Source organism: Giraffa tippelskirchi, chromosome 2 (genome assembly GCF_054371585.1).
Source record: "Giraffa tippelskirchi isolate mGirTip1 chromosome 2, T2T-mGirTip1v1.2.pri, whole genome shotgun sequence".
Taxonomy (NCBI): Eukaryota; Metazoa; Chordata; class Mammalia; order Artiodactyla; family Giraffidae; genus Giraffa; species Giraffa tippelskirchi.
Genome location: NC_137276.1, coordinates 174719115 through 174735757, shown reverse-complemented (window position 1 = coordinate 174735757; position 16643 = coordinate 174719115). Strand labels below are relative to the sequence as shown.

The following is a 16643-nucleotide window of genomic DNA, read 5'->3' as shown; positions in this document are numbered from 1 at the left end:
ATTTTTTTTTGTTTAAACAAGTGGCTCTGTATTCTTTTTTCCTTGCTGCTAGGAAAGTTCTAAAGGATGTTCTATCATGCTAATCTTCCCTTTCTCTACTCTAAGGAAGAGGTTCTATTCCCCAACTCTTCCTCCTAAATAAATAACATGTTTAGGATATACTTGATTTTCTCCCTCTCCACTTCCTCCTTTCTTCTTATCTCCTACCACTCATTTTCACCCTCTTTTACATTTCTCCTCTTTACTCCCTCCATCAACTAAGTTTTGATCAGTTTAGTACATTAAAAATTTTTACATAAATATGATGCTTATTTCAAAGGCTTGAAATTGTTTATTTTATTACTATTATCTAGTAAATCCCAAGAAGAGTAACCATCAGACAATTGCACTCATTTCCCTTGCTAGTAAGGTCATGCTTAAAATCTTGCAAGCTAGGCTTCAGCATTATGAAAACCAAGAACTTCCTGAAGTTCAACCTAGGTTTAGAAAAGGCAGAGGAAACAGAGATCAAATTGCCAACATTCGCTGGCATATTCGATCATAGAGAAAGCAAGGGAATTTCTGAAAAACATCTACCTCTGTTTCATCAACTACACTAAAGCCTTCAACTGTGTGGATCATGACAAACTGTGGAAAGCTCTTAAAGAGATGGGAATACCAGACCATCTTACTTATCTCCTGAGAAATCTAATGTGGGTCAAGAAGCAAGAGTTATAACCCTCTATGAACAACTGATTGGTTCAGAATTGAGGTATATGACAGGGCTGTCTGTTGTCACCTTTTTTATTTAAACTATACACCGAGCACATTATGAGAAAAGCTGGGCTGGATGAATTACAAGCTGGAATCAAGACAGGTGGGAGAAACATCAACAAGCTCAGATGTGCAGATGATACCACTCTAATGGCAGAAAGTGAAGAGGAACTAAAGAGCCTCTTGATGAGGGTGAAGGAGGAGAGAGAAAAAGCTGGCTTAAAATACTAAAAAAACCAAGATTATGGCATCCAGCCCCATTACTTCATGGCAAATAAAAGGGGGAAAGGTGGAAGTAGTGACAGATTTTCTCTTCTTGGGCTCTAAAATCACTGCAGATGGTGACTGCAGCCATGAAATCAGAAGACAACTGCTTCTTGGCAGGAAAGCTATGACAAACCTAGACAGTGTGTTGAAAAGCAGAGACATTACTCTGTCAACAAAGGTCCGTATAGTCAAGGCTATATTCTTCCCAGTGGTCACATACGGTTGTGAGAGCTGCATCATAAAGGCAGAATGCCAAAGAGCTGATGTCTTTGAACAGTGGTGCTGGAGAAGACTTCTGAAAGTCCTTTGGAGAGCAAGGGGATCAAACCAGTCAATCTTAAGGGAGATCCACCCTGAATATTCACTGGAAGGACTGATGCTGAAGCTCAGTATTTTGGTCACCTGATACGACTGCCAACTCACTGGAAAAGTCCCTGATGCTGGGAAAGATTGAGGGAGAAGAGGGTGTCAGCAGATGAGATGGCTGGATGGCATCACTGATGCAATGGACATGAAGTTGGGCAAACTTCGGGAGATGGTGAGGGACAAGGAGGCCTGGCGTGCTGCAGTCCATGGGGTCGCAGAGTCAGACACAACTGGGCGACTGAGCAACAACAACAAGCCATCTATCTTTATCTCTTAAATGAAATTATACACACAACACACACTCACACAATTATAAATAAATGTTCATTATTCACCACTATTTCTTTTGCTTTTCATCTGGAAATCTATGCCTTGGTTCATTTGTTGTTTGCTTATAATTTATTCTCAGGTCTTGCATAAGGAATAATAATATGTTCTGAGTTTTTGGTTTTCCCTAAATGTATTTCTTTCACCTTGACTAGCAAATGACAACTTTCTGGCCACTGAAATTCTTGGCCTGTAGTCATTTTGCTTTTGCAGTTCGTTAATGTCATTCCACTATCTTTTTGCTTCCTGTGTTAGAGATACAAAGTTCTATGATACTTTAATATTTTACCCCTGTATGGGAGAAACTTGTTCTTTCTATTTGGGAGTTTATGTTTCAATTTATTTTTAGAGTTCAGAACCTTTATCAGGACATGCCTAAGTGTGCCTTGTCTTTCAATCAAGACCATAAATCAATAAACCCTTTCAATTCACAGACTCTGATATTTCTTAAACACAAAGAAATTTTCTATTATTTAATTATACCTCTCCTCTTTCTGTTCTTATTTCTCCTTCTGTAATTCCTATTACTCACATTTTGATTTCTAAACTATCCTCCAAGACTTATCCTTGGAGTCTCATCAAGATTTTCATCATGTTGTATTTTTGTGCTATGTACTTTTGATATCTCATACTTGGTCTTTCGGTTCACTGATTCACATTGCAACAGCGATCACGTTCTCTTCTGATTTTTCCACTGAGTTGTTCAACTGAGATATGTTTGTCTTAGTAGCTGAAATTCTTCTTTGTTCTGTATTTGTATTTCCTTAAGTGATCTTGCTATATTTCAAAATTCAGGTTTCATTTATTTTTGCCAACATTACTAGTTGCTTAGAGTATGTACTCTTAATTTTCCTGCCTGATCTTCCTCTCTCCCTTACTATTAGGTCCTTTTAAAAAGGATTGTTATTTTTTATTGATATCTCACTGGAGCTCTGGTCTGGTTGTTGGAGTATCCTAAATGGCAAAAGTGTTAACACTTGGAGAAAATAAATGTAGACAGTCTACCAAATCCCTGCCAGGTCATGAGGAGGTAGATCACTGTTGCCTTATTTCTGAATTTTCTTTCAGCCTTAGGGACGGAGAAAACTCAGCCAGTGCACTCAGTTACTTTGACTTTTTAGCTAGCTGAAGAGACTTGGATATATAAAACAGGCAAAAATTAACCTTTTCTCATAGTGGTTCACAGACCTCTGAAGCCCAAACTCTCGGTTACAGTGTCTACTGTTTTCTGATCTTTATCCCTGAACGCCATTACTGTTCTCTAGTTGCTTGCCCAGCTGAAGGAAGAAAACCTTCAAAGCAGTTTTTCTCTGTCCCAGGTGTCATGGCGATTGTTCACAAATCTCAGTAGCGATTTGATACTGAAAGTCAGGAACTGGAAGTGAAGGAGAAGATTGCCATACATAGGTCAAGTTGTTTTCTGAATCCTTAATTTAAAAAATTATTGGTTGGTGGGGGGTAGGGGGCACATATGAATCTGGAGTTATCTGGGACTTTGTTATAATTATTTCCAAGAATCAATACTTCCCTCACAAAGTATACTCTTGAATATATAAAAATGGCAGTAAGCTCTCTTTATGTTCTTAGGTACAAATTCCAAAAAAACACTCAGCTATTAATCACTTGAAGTACACTTTAATGAAATCCCAGTTTTAATTATTCTAGGACATAATTATCTTTTGTTTTGGAAACAACTTCAAATCAATGTGCTGCTGTTTCAGTTAGTAGCAAGACAAACTACAACTTTGGCCGGTCATGTTAAGTTGCCCACTGTCTAACTAGCAAGTCTTATAAACATGAAAAAGCAGGTCAGTTGTTATATAGGTTAAACATCCATCCTACACAGTGGCTTATATGACACTACCCTCCATATTGTTCACAGCCCAATCACCTTTTTTGCTTTCTAGAAGAGCTAAGGATATAATATCAAGAACATTAAAGTGTTTCACTGGACTAGACTTCTAAACATAATAAGGTAAAATAATCTAAAGCTGTATTTTATAACTGTGAGAAATTTTATGAACTTATGTTTTTTAAGAATTAGGAAGCTCATATAAAATGCTAAAAATCTCATTACAATCTATTAAGTGCAAAAAAATACTCTGGACTGTTTGTTCTACTACCCAGATAGGAATCATATAGGATATGAAATTTGGATTTCATCCTTGAATCACTAGTTAATGTAATTCTGTGTACTCTATTCAATACAATATCCTGAATTGATTGTAGTAGATTTGCTTTACCATTGATGGGCCATATCTGATATATTTCTTTTCTGAATCATGGTAAATACAATTTTTTATTGGAACTTCTGCCATGACAGAATTTCATTAAGTATCTAAAAGGATAGAAAATCATGAGCACGTGTAAAAATATTTGGGTCTTAGAAAAGTACAGAGAAAGCCTGTATTAGGTAATAACAACTGGAACAAAGCTCAATTTGAACCAGTCAACAGAAAATAAGGAATGATAGCCTGGTAAGCAAGGATCAAAGTAATCTTTCAGGAGAGTTATTATGAAAGAGTCCAATCAACATTGAATCCTCCAATGTGCCAGGGACTGTGCTAAGCACTAAGGCTTCACAGATTAATAAAATATGGTACTGCCCTTAAGGATCTGCAGTTCAGTGTAGTATAAATCTGAATGCTATCTTTCCAGGTGATGAATGTCAAAGAATGGATGCACCCAATTCTGCATAGTAAAATTGATCATTACACAAATAATAGAAACAGAGGTATGCATAACATGAAATTACAGAAAAAGACCAACCATTTATTTTGGGGTTTTATACACTCTGGCAATTCACTTTATAACAACTGCTGAAATACCTGAATCAGAAAGGTCTGGAATCCTGTTCATTTTTCAGCTCAAATCACCCCTTCATCATAATATGGCTTTGTCCTCAAACCTTTGCTAGAAGAAAGATTACTGAGAGGCTGAATTTTCAAAGGTATTTCTCTAAGGGTCAGATACATAAAGGGAAAGTAAGATGCAAACAACATAGTTGTTAAAAAGACTAGGTACTACAAGATGTGAAAAGAACAAGAACAAAATAGTACCAATGACAATAAACTTGAAGGGGAAAGATGTCACACATAAACTGAATGTTGATTATCTTTCTAACTTCACAGTATATTATATTAGAAACATACAAATGTATATTGTAGTATATTTCTTAATGCACTAGAAATGAGAGTCTGAAGAAAATATCAGAGATACTGTCATAAGGAAAACTAAAGATACATAAGTAATAGTGTAGCTCTTTCATTATTCATTGAGTCTGCCCCACCATATGTATGTAATATAGCTCAACAATGAATATTACTGCTTAAAAACTTTTGAAGTCTCCAGTACCTTGTAGAAAAAGGGTATGAGTATGCATTCAGGTATACCTATCTGTATTTGGTTTGATGTCATTAAAATTATTTTAAATAAAAAAAAAATCACTTTAAAAGTTTATATAATTCCCTTTTCATTAACTCATGAAGGCAATCATAAATATAATCCAAACTCACATATACTAACTTTGCCTGCACTGATCATTTGAACCTATTATTCCAATAGAAATGCATTCATCCTATCAAATAAAATTGAACCTTTCTTTTGGTATAGCAACAAATGAAGGAAAAGTTACTGTTACTTAGAGGAGTCTAGACTTTATTCCACCTTAAGTCTGCTAGAGCCAAGGTCCATGAATATGGGAAGAGGAGACATCATAAGCTAAATTACAAAATGAAATGAAATAAAATTAAGCTATAATTTGTTTTATTCATCAAATCCTCAGCAAAGCTAACAGGTGTTTTCTTATATTTAAAAACTGGACAGCAGACAAAAACTTGTACTATAAATCCCCTTCAGAAATAGTGATTTCAGAATTGAGTGGCACATGGTAGGTACTCAATAAATTACAGCTCTTCTCAGATTTACCATATAGGCTTTTGTGCTAAATTGCATTTCTTGGTAATGCATCTAAATTTACTGGCTAATTTTAAGTTAGTATTGATGATCATGCTTTTTGTGCCAAAACCAGAGCAGCCTTTGTATCCCAAACTCTAGGTGGCCCCTATTTAAGCCAGTTGTTGGTTCTGAAACAAATATAGGGGTTCAAACAACAAAAACATTGGTACCTTCCAAAGTCAGTAGGATTTACCATAGTTTTCAATATATTCTGTTTCTATTCTGCCTCACCCTTTTTCTTTTTCTGTATGATCCCAGTTCTTGGTTCCTCAACCTGTTCTATTTAGGTCTCGTTTTTGACCTCTGCCTTCCCAGTACTCCCAGTATCTAATGCTTCCTTTGACCTGCTCCTACTCATGTTTTCTTCCATCTGCTTTAATGTTACACAGCTCCAATGCTGCATCCAAACAAATCAGGCAGCAGCCACCAGGTCCATCCACTGTTAAAACCTTCAGACAAACTCCCTCTCAGGATCTGTACTTCTAGACTGAAAAGTTAAATTTTAAAAACAAACTTTAGCACAGCAAACATTCCTCCCACTTACAGCTCTTTCACATTGTGCCCTTCTCTGGAACCTTCTCCAAATCCACTATGTCTTTCTTGAAATAAAATTACCAGTACTAATCAGGGCAGGTATTCAGTGAAAATGGTCCCAGAAGGGACATGATGAGGGGTGATTAAGACCTTACATTTTCTGGAGTTGGACTTGAGTTTGCCTTTCCAGCTGTTATATTCTAGCTCTGTGACTTTTAAGAAGTTACTTAACCTTCCTGAGCTTTAGTTTATCTTCAAAAATGACATAATAACAGTGTCTCTCTCAAAAAATGGAGATATAACCAATGTCTGGTACAGAGTAAGTACCCATAAATGTTGGCTACTGTAGTTGTTATTGTTATCATTGTTTAGCACAAGAACAGAATGTATTTTGTTTTCTTCTCTCTATGCAATAAGCTTGCTAGTATTTTTGGTACCAATGCCGTTACAAAAGGGTCTACATTAATTCCTCGGTACATGGGCTGGGTTTCAGTTAACTTCTATTTTAAAATACGCCTCCTTTCTAAATATCTCTTGTTTTTCCCCCTTATTTGCATGCATTGAAGTACTCATAGCACTTTTTCTGCACTATGGTTGATTTAAATTTTTTCATTTCTTCCAAATAGCTTGGGTGTTCATTCACTTCAGTTGTGTCTGACTCTTTGCACTCTATGTAGCCCACCAGGCTCCTATCTGTCCAGGGGATTCTCCAGGTAAGAATACTGGAGTGGGTTGCCATGCCCTCCTGCAAGAGATCTTCCCAACCCAGGACTGAACCCGCATCTCCTGTGTCTCCTGCATTGTAGGTGGATTCTTTACTGCTGAGCTACTGGGGAAGCCCCCTCAAATAGCTTAGCATTGCCTAATACATTGTTGAATTTATTGTATATTCTGTCTATAAGGTAATTTATAAAATGTTAAGAGCAGTACCAAGAATACCGAGAGTTATGGATAGGTGTATGCTGCTGCTGCTGCTGAGTCGCTTCAGTCGTGTCCGACTCTGTGCGACCCCATAGATGGCAGCCCACCAGGCTCCCCCGTCCCTGGATTCTCCAGGCAAAAATACTGGAGTGGGTTGCCATTTCCTTCTCCAATGCATGAAAGTGAAAAGGGAAAGTGAAGTCGCTCAGTCGTGTCCAACTCCTAGCGACCCCATGGACTGCAGCCCACCAGGCTCCTCCACCCATGAGATTTTCCAGGCAAGAGTACTGGAGTGGGGTGCCATAGGTGTATGAGAGGGAGACAAACCAAGGATTATATAGCTTTCTCCAGATAGCTGCTTCCATTTGTGAACAGGTAAAGGGTTTGATGGTTTTGAGCCTCTCACTAACACTCAGACTAGCCAAAGGAGTATGAGTCAATCAAAAAGAAACTGAGAGTGAAATTCTAAATGAAAAGTTTAAGGTCATCACTAAACAAATACCTACAAGTAGGTACACAAAAACTGTGTGCAATTTGCTTCTGTATACGACAGCACAATAGTTGCAAAGTCTTTTCCAACACAAATTCTTCCCACTATTCTTCATCAAAATAGAGTCAACTTCCTTTGTCTATCTTTCTGTCCTTCCTGTGTAAATCTATCCCTGGGTGGGTACAATGTAGAATGAAAGATCAAATGCAGCAGTTAAGAATTATCAGTTTTATAAGGTCTATATGGAGATGGCCCCTCATTACTCAGTTTATTTATGGTTCTCTGTAAAATAGCACAAAAACCAAGTTAATCTTCTTTCTTCAAATATATCTCTCTATCCATATATTTTACAGAATTAAAAAATGACTCTGAGATAATTCATTGTTATTACCTCTCTCCACTTAAGCAACTTATGCAGAGTGAAATGCAAAGAATCATGTTTATAAATTATATTACCAATATATCTACTTGAGTGAAGATGAGCTGGTAAAAATTTATATAAACTAATAGACTTATTATAGTTACCAACTATAAAAGATTATCAGTACTTAATATTGTGGCTCTTAAACTTGTACTATTATATTTAAAAGCAAGTTATCATTAAAATGAAACTTTTATCCAGGGCTGAAAGTAAAAGGCAAAGACAAATATTTTACATATACTCTTTCCCTGTGCCTCTCTGCACATCTAGTCACATTACCTGAAGATAAATAAAGATTCAAGTATCAAAAAACCATACTCACAGAACAGAAAGAGACCCTGAAGATGAAGGAAGCGAAGGTAGAGATCCAAACAGATCATGCAACATGCCTAAGATCATACAACTAGTTAGTTGTAGCACTAGATCTAGAACAATCTTTCTAAACTCTACATCTGAAATTTTTGACAAAGCGCAGTAAAAAGAGAATTCAATGTAATATGTGCAGGATTAGCCAATAAGTTAGATGTTGTCCCCTCGAGTTAAAAACCGTTGGACTTAATGACTTCTCACTTGATTTTATATTCCTGGAAAATAAATTTAAGATAACATTAACCTGCAAAAACTGACTAGAAGTAACATCAATTACAAAGAAAATTTATATCCTTTCTTATATCAAAACCATGTAAGAAATATTTTCAATGCCTAAAGGAAGTCAAAGATTTACTGGTTGTGTGTACATGTATAGTAGTGATGGGGTTTGTTTCATTTTGTAAATTGTTTGAGGTTCCTTTTGTGATGTTAATTTGTATCCCCAAAATGGAAATACAAAGAAAATGAATTTCTGATAATTTATAAAGCACTGAACTATATATAAATAAGTCTCTAGAAACAAAAGATCAGTAAGGAAATGGCAATTTCAAAACTAAAAATCCGAGTTTTTTAATATTATTTGAATAATTGAAAATAATTATTGTTTGATATTATTTAAAAGAAAACATTTTTTCAAAAAGGTCAAAAGTAATTGAAAAAGAGATTAAAGCAGTCTACTTAATTCTCTAAACTGTGTGTGTGTATTTTTCCTGAAGTGTATATGCATGAGCTGACAGTAGACAAGCTGCCTGCTTTGTTTGACTATAGTTCTGTTTACCTGATACTATCAAGAATGGATTTTGACACTCACAGTATTAATATTGCTATTTTTATTGATATAATTAGCACTGCTATAAATAATTCCTCGGCCTGGCATATCTAAGTATATCATTACAATCAGCAATATTAGGGCTTCTTTTTCTTACATGATGCCTCAGAAACAGACTGCTGGCCCAAAGAACAATGGTGACTTCATGATGTGGAAGTTACGAAAAAAAAAAAGTTGCCCTGTCAATAGAGACTACTGTTTTGTGTATGACTTCACTAAACAAACGAGTTTATATTTGTTTGAAACTAAAGTTTCTCACCAATCTGCTGTTTCAATTTCACATCTCACCATATTGCACCTAAAACATGCAATCTGGATTCCTGTTGCTACTTCTCCCCATCCCCCCCTCAATAGCTCAGGAATGGGTTTGAAATATGAAGCTTCAATATATAAAGCAAAAGAATTGAGACACCCAAAATTAAGAATAGGTAGGTGAAAGTAAGTGTGCTTGAAGTCACCTGTATAACTGCCAATGGGTGGCCCACTTGCGAGCTTTTGATCATTACACCAAAGCAAAATCAAAACATATTTTATCCTGCCTCGAGATCACATCAGCTGTGACAATAACCTTATCTAGACCTTGAATAGTTTGTTCATAACACAAAGTGGGGTGACTGACCCAGTGCATACTCAACACAGAATCTGAAGGCCAAAACAAAATGACAATACAATTCAAAACAAGTTTGTGGAAATTTTAGGCTAGTATATTAAACCTTTCTTTGTCTCTATCACTTGACAGATGGTTAGCCTTTACACAGCCTAGTATCTCTGGCAAAGAAATGACTGTGTCTAGCCAATAACACCCCAAATTTTGACTTAAAATGCACTGTACACATACTTGCACTTACCTTACAAATATGAATATTAACAGAATGTCATTATTTTATTACTATTGAAATTTGTCAGATGTCAAGATTTTATCTTTTACTCTAAGAAATATCTCTCTTTCAAACTCGCAACTATCTTATGTTGATCCAGGGTTGGAGCAACTCTTCACTTCAAATTTCATTAATTTTATGTGCTGCTTAGTAATCATGCTTTGAAAAACTTCCTTAGGACTTCCCTGGCAGTTCAGTGGTAAAGACTCCTTGCTTCCATTGTATGGGTTCGATCCCTAGTCAGGGAGTTAAGGCATAAAATCCCACAGGCCATGTGCACTGCATGGCCAAAACAAAGCAAAAAGTTCCAAAAATAAATTTTAAGCCAAAATTAACACAAAATTTACTGTTGTTGCTCAGAGCAAAGTTCTGGTACATAACAAAGTGTGTTCAACAAAATCACATGGGAACTTTGAATGCCTACCACAAGGCAGGACTAGAATTGTTTATCTAGTACTGAAATAAATATTTATTCAAAAACTGATCACATATATAATTACATGCACATAAATACACATTGATCAACTATCCTTACTAGAATTAGAAAAAGTTCTTAATTTTTAACATTCTATCAACCATTCTTTGCTTTCTAAAAAATATTTCACCTGAAACAACACACTCGATTAGTTACACTCTCTGCTTTTTGTCCTAAATCTTCCTATTGATAGCTTTCAGATTCTGCCAGGTCTGTATTCAAATAGCCACAGGCACTCTCAAAGTTCTCTAAAGTGTATTAACATGTACTCTTTCTGGAAGAATTGATTACCGCTACAAATTAGCATAGAGATCTAGTGTAGGTATAGAAATTCAAGCTTTTCACAGCAGGGGACGGAAGAACTGGAGGTAGGATTGTGTGAACTCATATTGACTAACAAATTAAAATTCACTGTGTTAGAGAAAAATAAGAAAATCAGAACTTGTTATTTGAGAACTGTGAACTGGGTTTTGGAAAAGTAAGACACCCACTACTTGAAGTAACAAACTCACTGCTAAATCTACTCCCTTAACCAGGCACCAAGTTTCCTTCAATCAGAAACCTAGGATTTTTACACCTACAGACAAAATGATTAAAGTAATGCTAAAATCTTCTGTAATGTTCCTCTTGAATTACAAATGGGCTATTAAATCAGAGAAGTGCCAATCAAATGCTTTTGTAGTTTGAAAGAAATGTTTAAATAACAAAGCATTTTTTTGCAGGCCTCTTTTTCTCTCTTTAAAGTCACCTATAAATTCAGTTCAGTCGCTCAGTCCTGTCCAGCTCTTTACGACCCCGTGAACCTATAAATTAATTACAACAAATTTCCATCTTCTCTTGATAAAAACCACAACTGATAAAAAGATTTAGGCACTTGATTTTTCAGACATATTCTTAAAACAAACTCTAACTAAAAAGATTAAGATATTCTAGATTATGTTTTACCATAATTTGCCCACAAAAGCTCCATAGGAATTTCAGAGTAAATTCCAAGACACAGATTTTTTTAATATAAAGTAATATTTTATTTATTTCAAAGGCATGCTTAAAAATAAAACCCTATCTGTTAAAAAAGATCTACTGAAATGTATGGAGAAGGTTTCATGACAATAACAAAAGGTACAAATCAGCAATAAAGTACTGTCAAGTCTTCCTTTCTTATCATTGGCAGTTGATGAACACCTCCCTGATCCTTGAAATGAGAAAACAGCTAGGTTTTAAAGTTTCATCCAAAAAAACCTTCTTCTACCAATCTAAGTACACGATGTGTATTCGTCATTACAATGAAAACTCCACAGGAGCAGGGAATTTTTTCTCTTGTTCACTGTTCATCCCAATTGTCTAGAACAGTGTCCAGAATAGTAGGATGAACTTAAATATCCATTTCAGAAACAAATTATTTCAGAGAATAAGTTAGAGCCCGTTAAGCTACACTTATATATTCCAAACGTTTTGAAGAATCTCTTCTTACCACTTATTCTAAACTATCTGGAATAAGTTGTAATTCATTTATAAATTTAGATCCTTCTACAGGAACTTAGTTGTATCTTTTATTAGTCTTATGAAACGACCTAATTTTTTTCTGGGAATTCCAATTTGGTTGGAAAGTCTCCTGAAGACTGACTCTGTGTCTGTCAGTGGCTCAGTCATGTCCAACTCTTTGTGACCCCATGGACTGTAGCCCACCAGGATCCTCTGTCCAAGGAATTCTCCAGGCAAGAATACTAGAGTAGGTAGCCAGTCCCTTCTACAGGGTATCTTCCTGACCCAGGGATCGGACTTGGGTCTCCTGCATTACAGGCAGATTCTTTACCATCTGAGCCACCAAGTAAGTCCCTGAAGACTGACTACTGAGATAAAAGGAATTCATTTAAAATGTTTTTTTTTTTCCCCCTTGGACTTTATTCCTATACGGAGTACTCAAAGTTATATTAATTTGACAACAAGAGTAGCTGGATATTTGTGAACCTCAAAAACTTGCTGACCACTTCCGACATTGGTATCACATTAACTAGTAGTTCTGAACAACACCCCTCTTCCTCCCACCATACACACACACCAAAATTATAACTCTCACATGTAAATTGTTCTTTCCTCTAGTAATCCATTTAAACTCATAGTCTTTCAGTAGCCACTGGCTACTAGCTAGTGTACATATTAATTATATTTTCTTGGTACAGTAGCAATTTTAAAATACTGGCTCCTTAAATGAACTAAACAGGTAAGCACAAAAACTTCTTCCTGAAAGTGGATAAAATTTGACAATTTTTAGCCTTAAACTTCTTTCTTCAGTCTGTTAAAACTGGGATCTCATCATGAAAGGACGTATTGCTTTGGAGGCTGTAGCCAGTTAACTTGTCACCTGATCTTCATAAGCAAATGGCCTTTATTCCCCTGGTCTACGAGATCTGATTTTACAAAGCCAAAAATACCCAACTGCTAGACTCACTGAGCAGCTAATTATATTTCTAGAAAACTCACTTTTTTTTCTTCTCATCTGTTTATTTGAGCACCATGTATTCTTAAGCCTTGACGGCTAAACAATGAGTAACATCAGCAGTTCTTCAAGGACAACTTCAAAATTTCTCAAGACTACTCCCAAGAAGACACAGTGAATAGTATTACTATGTACTATATGTGCATCAACTTTGATACACTCTAAGAATGACAAAGAGCAACAAGGGCATTTAAAAAAATAATGTAAATTGTTGCGGTGGTTCTTTCCTACAAACATGAGAAATGCAGGACTTCGTCAAAATTGGACCGATCAAATTTGTACGTGGGGGTGTGGTGGGGTGGAAGGGTTTATTTTAACTATTCCCAAGTGTTAGCTAAGGGTGCCTGGGATTAGGAGCAACAGATAGGAAAGTAAGTCATTTATGAATTTGTTGCACGCATGCATAATTATAACTGATTATTTAATGTGTAAAGCTGGAGAATTTTTTTTTTTTTTTTTACAAAACAGTCATTATAATTCATGTTATAAAACTTCCAATACCAACAAGAATAGTAACTTTAGAACAGAGTTTGCTTGAAAACATTGGTCTCTTGATTTCCTTTGCTGAAATTTACACATGACCACAGGATAAGAAAACTCCACTTGGGCAACATTTCGGTTTTTCTAATGCTAAGAAGCAGTTGAGACAATTTTCACATATCTAGAACATTAACAAATTCAACTTATCTTGGGCCAATGCTGATTTTGAAGACAGTACTTAACCCACCGGCTGCTTCCAAATTACTTCCTGTTTCATTCAGATTTTTATTGGCGAACTGTCATCCTGCTACTGACCCCATTCAACTGGGCTGCTTTAAGAGATCAGCGGATTACCGCGCTAGGTAGGATAGCTGTACGCCATATTGTGTTTTTCGCTAATGTTTATAGTTTGTGTGCCTAGCATATGTTTGTGCAAGTGTGTTTATCAATAGAACTTTTAGAAAATCCCTGCCTCCTGCCTCTTCAGCATCCTTAAAAAGGATAACAGCTTCAAAAGGGGCGGGGCTTGGGGCGGGTGGTGGGAAAAGACCAGAATGCTACACGGATAGTAATGCATTAAACAATGTAAAACAGTACATTTCTTTCAAACTTTCAAAAAGCTTCCAACCATTTCTCTCGGCTATGGAAAACCGTAAGCATTTTTTTTTTTTTTAATGTTTCCACAGGGGCCCACAGGAGGAGAGAAAGAAGGAAAGGAGTGTCTTCCCTTCCCAAGCCCCCTCCTCTAGAGTCGTAGCAGCGAAGCAGGCGGCGGCCGGTAGCTCGGGCGTCTGGAGGGGCGTCCAGCGGCTCTGGGGCCAGGACCCCTCCCGCCCCCCGGTTCTCAGAAGACGCTCGAGACCGCCAGAGCCACGGCAAGCGGGGGAGGGCGAGAAGGGAGGGGGCGGAAGACAAGCGGGCGCCTCTAGTAGCTCCTGAGCCCCGGCTAGTCCCCCTCAGCTCCTCTTCTTGGAAGCGGCAACTCCAGGCGCGGGGAATAGAGAGAAGAAGGCAGAAGACTCGTTTCCAGCTGCGGGACGCCCCGCCCGCTCCTAGGACCCGGCACCCTCCCGCGCTCCCTCCCTCCGCGCGGGGTCGGGCGAGGCCGCCGCCGCCGCAGCCCGGCGCGAGGAGGGGCGCCGAGAGAAGGGGGAGCGAGGCGGGGCGCCCGGGGGAAGGGGCGCGCGCTCTGCGGACCAACGGCCCGCGGGCTCGCCACTCTAACTCTCTCCCCCAACCCCACCCCGCGCCCCTCCTTTCCCGTCCCGCCGCCCCCTACTCCAAGCGCCTCGCAGACGCCCCATCCCCCACGGCACGCACACACCCCTCCCGCCCGCCTCACAACAAATTAGAGTTTTTGGCGTTACCTCCTCGCGCTCTTTAATCTTCTTTCCTCAACTCCTAAACTTCCCCCCGCCCCTACTTCTTCGGCAGAAGGCCCACATTGGGCACCTCACGTCTCGAACCCTCTATCTTTTCCTACTATTGGGTTGCCCTCATGCCACTCTTCGCTTCAATGAGCCAATAAGGATGGGACGCCCCTCGTGAGGTTGCCGCCCATAAACAAAATACACTCTTCCTCCTCCCCTTCACCTGTCCCCACCCCATCTGCCTCTTCCCTCATCTCTACTAGCTTCGATTGGGCTAGGAGAGGCCCAATCCGCTATCCCAGACACACATTGGATCATGGAAACTTCGCTCAGAGAGCTGTTAACAGATGATTGGTCGAGAGTCTTCCCACTTCCCACCCTCTGCCGCACCTTCGCCCACTCTGGGGAGGTCAGTCATATCTCGTTTTTCAGTGATCCGAGAGTTAGGAGGCAATTGGTTGAGAGAGCCCGTCAGACTGGACTGGGGTGAGTTGTGATTGGTCAACACACACACAATCAGGTTTGGTTGTCTACTCCTCCGCCCCTCCTCCCTTTTTTCTCCACGCCCCCGCCCCCTCCTGACTGCTTTTACTTTCTACGCATTTCTATTTCCTCCTTTATTTATTTATTTGTGATAAACTTAAATGACCCGGCGACGGAGGCGGGACTCGAGGCGAGGCTGAGGATGACGAGCGACGGCCGGGGGCCAATTGCCGAGAGGGATGTCGGGTGAGGGGCAGCGGCGGTGGCCAGTGAGAGGCAGGTGTCTGGAGCGCGCTAGGCCTATGGAGCCGGGATGCCCCAGCGGAGGCGGCGGTTACCCGCTGTCTGGCGCGGCGAGCTGGCGGGGGAGCCGCAGGAGGGGAGGAGGGGGTGTCGCTGTCGCAGACAGCTGAGGCGTCTGGAGGGAAGCTGGATCCCGAGTGATGGGAGGGAAAGCGGGAGAGAAGGTCTGGGGAGGCGGCGGCGCTCGAGGCCCCGCTGAGTCCAGGCTTGGTTCCTGTGGAGTGGGGTGCAGGTTGCCAAGCCAGGAGGTCACCGGAGGCCGCTGAAGCAATGCCAGTGCTCAACGGGAAAATGTGTTCGTTCAGGAGGTTGGAAAAAAGACTATGTAAAACAGTTAGGAGTAAGCCGCCCTTAATACAAATGAGGATATTATCCTAACGGGAAAAGCAGATTATGTTTCTTATTACTAAAGACCTGAAGTACCAACGACCCAACTGGAGCCCACAAAATTCAATATCCTGAGGGCTAGAAGGAACAAATAAAGCAACACGGAAAAGTAAATGCGGTTCAGACGCTTCAATAAAGCCTTCATCCTCATCCATTTGTCACTCAACATAGCACTCCCCAGAGCCAAATTCTTAGCAAGTGTTGGTTCTGTACTCAGTGATGGAGGGGAAAAAATGAGGCTTAAAGCCAGCAGGAAGCTTAGCGAAGGTTCCTAAAAAGGATTCCTAAGAAGGGCTAAGTTGGGGGGGGGGGAGGGCGCTTTTCACTAAACGAACAAAAACCCTGCAAAACTGAAAAGTCGCGGTATTTAGGGAACTCATCACAAAATAAGGGACTTTATTAAAAATACCATGCTTACAAATAATACAGTGTATTTGCAACTTGAAAACTTTTTTTTTTTTTTTTACAGTGCTATGTCGTGTCCAACTCGTGCGACCCCATGGACTGTAGCCTGCCAGGCTCCTCTGTCTGTGGGA

At 39.1% G+C, this 16643-nt stretch overlaps 1 protein-coding gene across 38 annotated transcripts in view; it reads right to left on the bottom strand.

The window, feature by feature from the left end:
* The window catches only part of ZBTB20 (zinc finger and BTB domain containing 20), an 825041-nt gene extending 810081 nt beyond the window's left edge, over positions 1-14960 (bottom strand). For 29 of the 38 annotated variants that reach the window (XR_014077378.1, XM_081572052.1, XM_081572036.1 and 26 more), the window contains exon 1: positions 14932-14960. The gene's annotated coding sequence lies outside the window, so the exon portion shown is untranslated. Of the gene's footprint in view, positions 1-8358; positions 8426-14931 lie in introns of all 38 variants that reach the window. The other 9 variants (XR_014077377.1, XM_081572030.1, XM_081572048.1 and 6 more) reach the window with 1 other exon arrangement.
* Positions 14961-16643: the final 1683 nt, after the last annotated feature.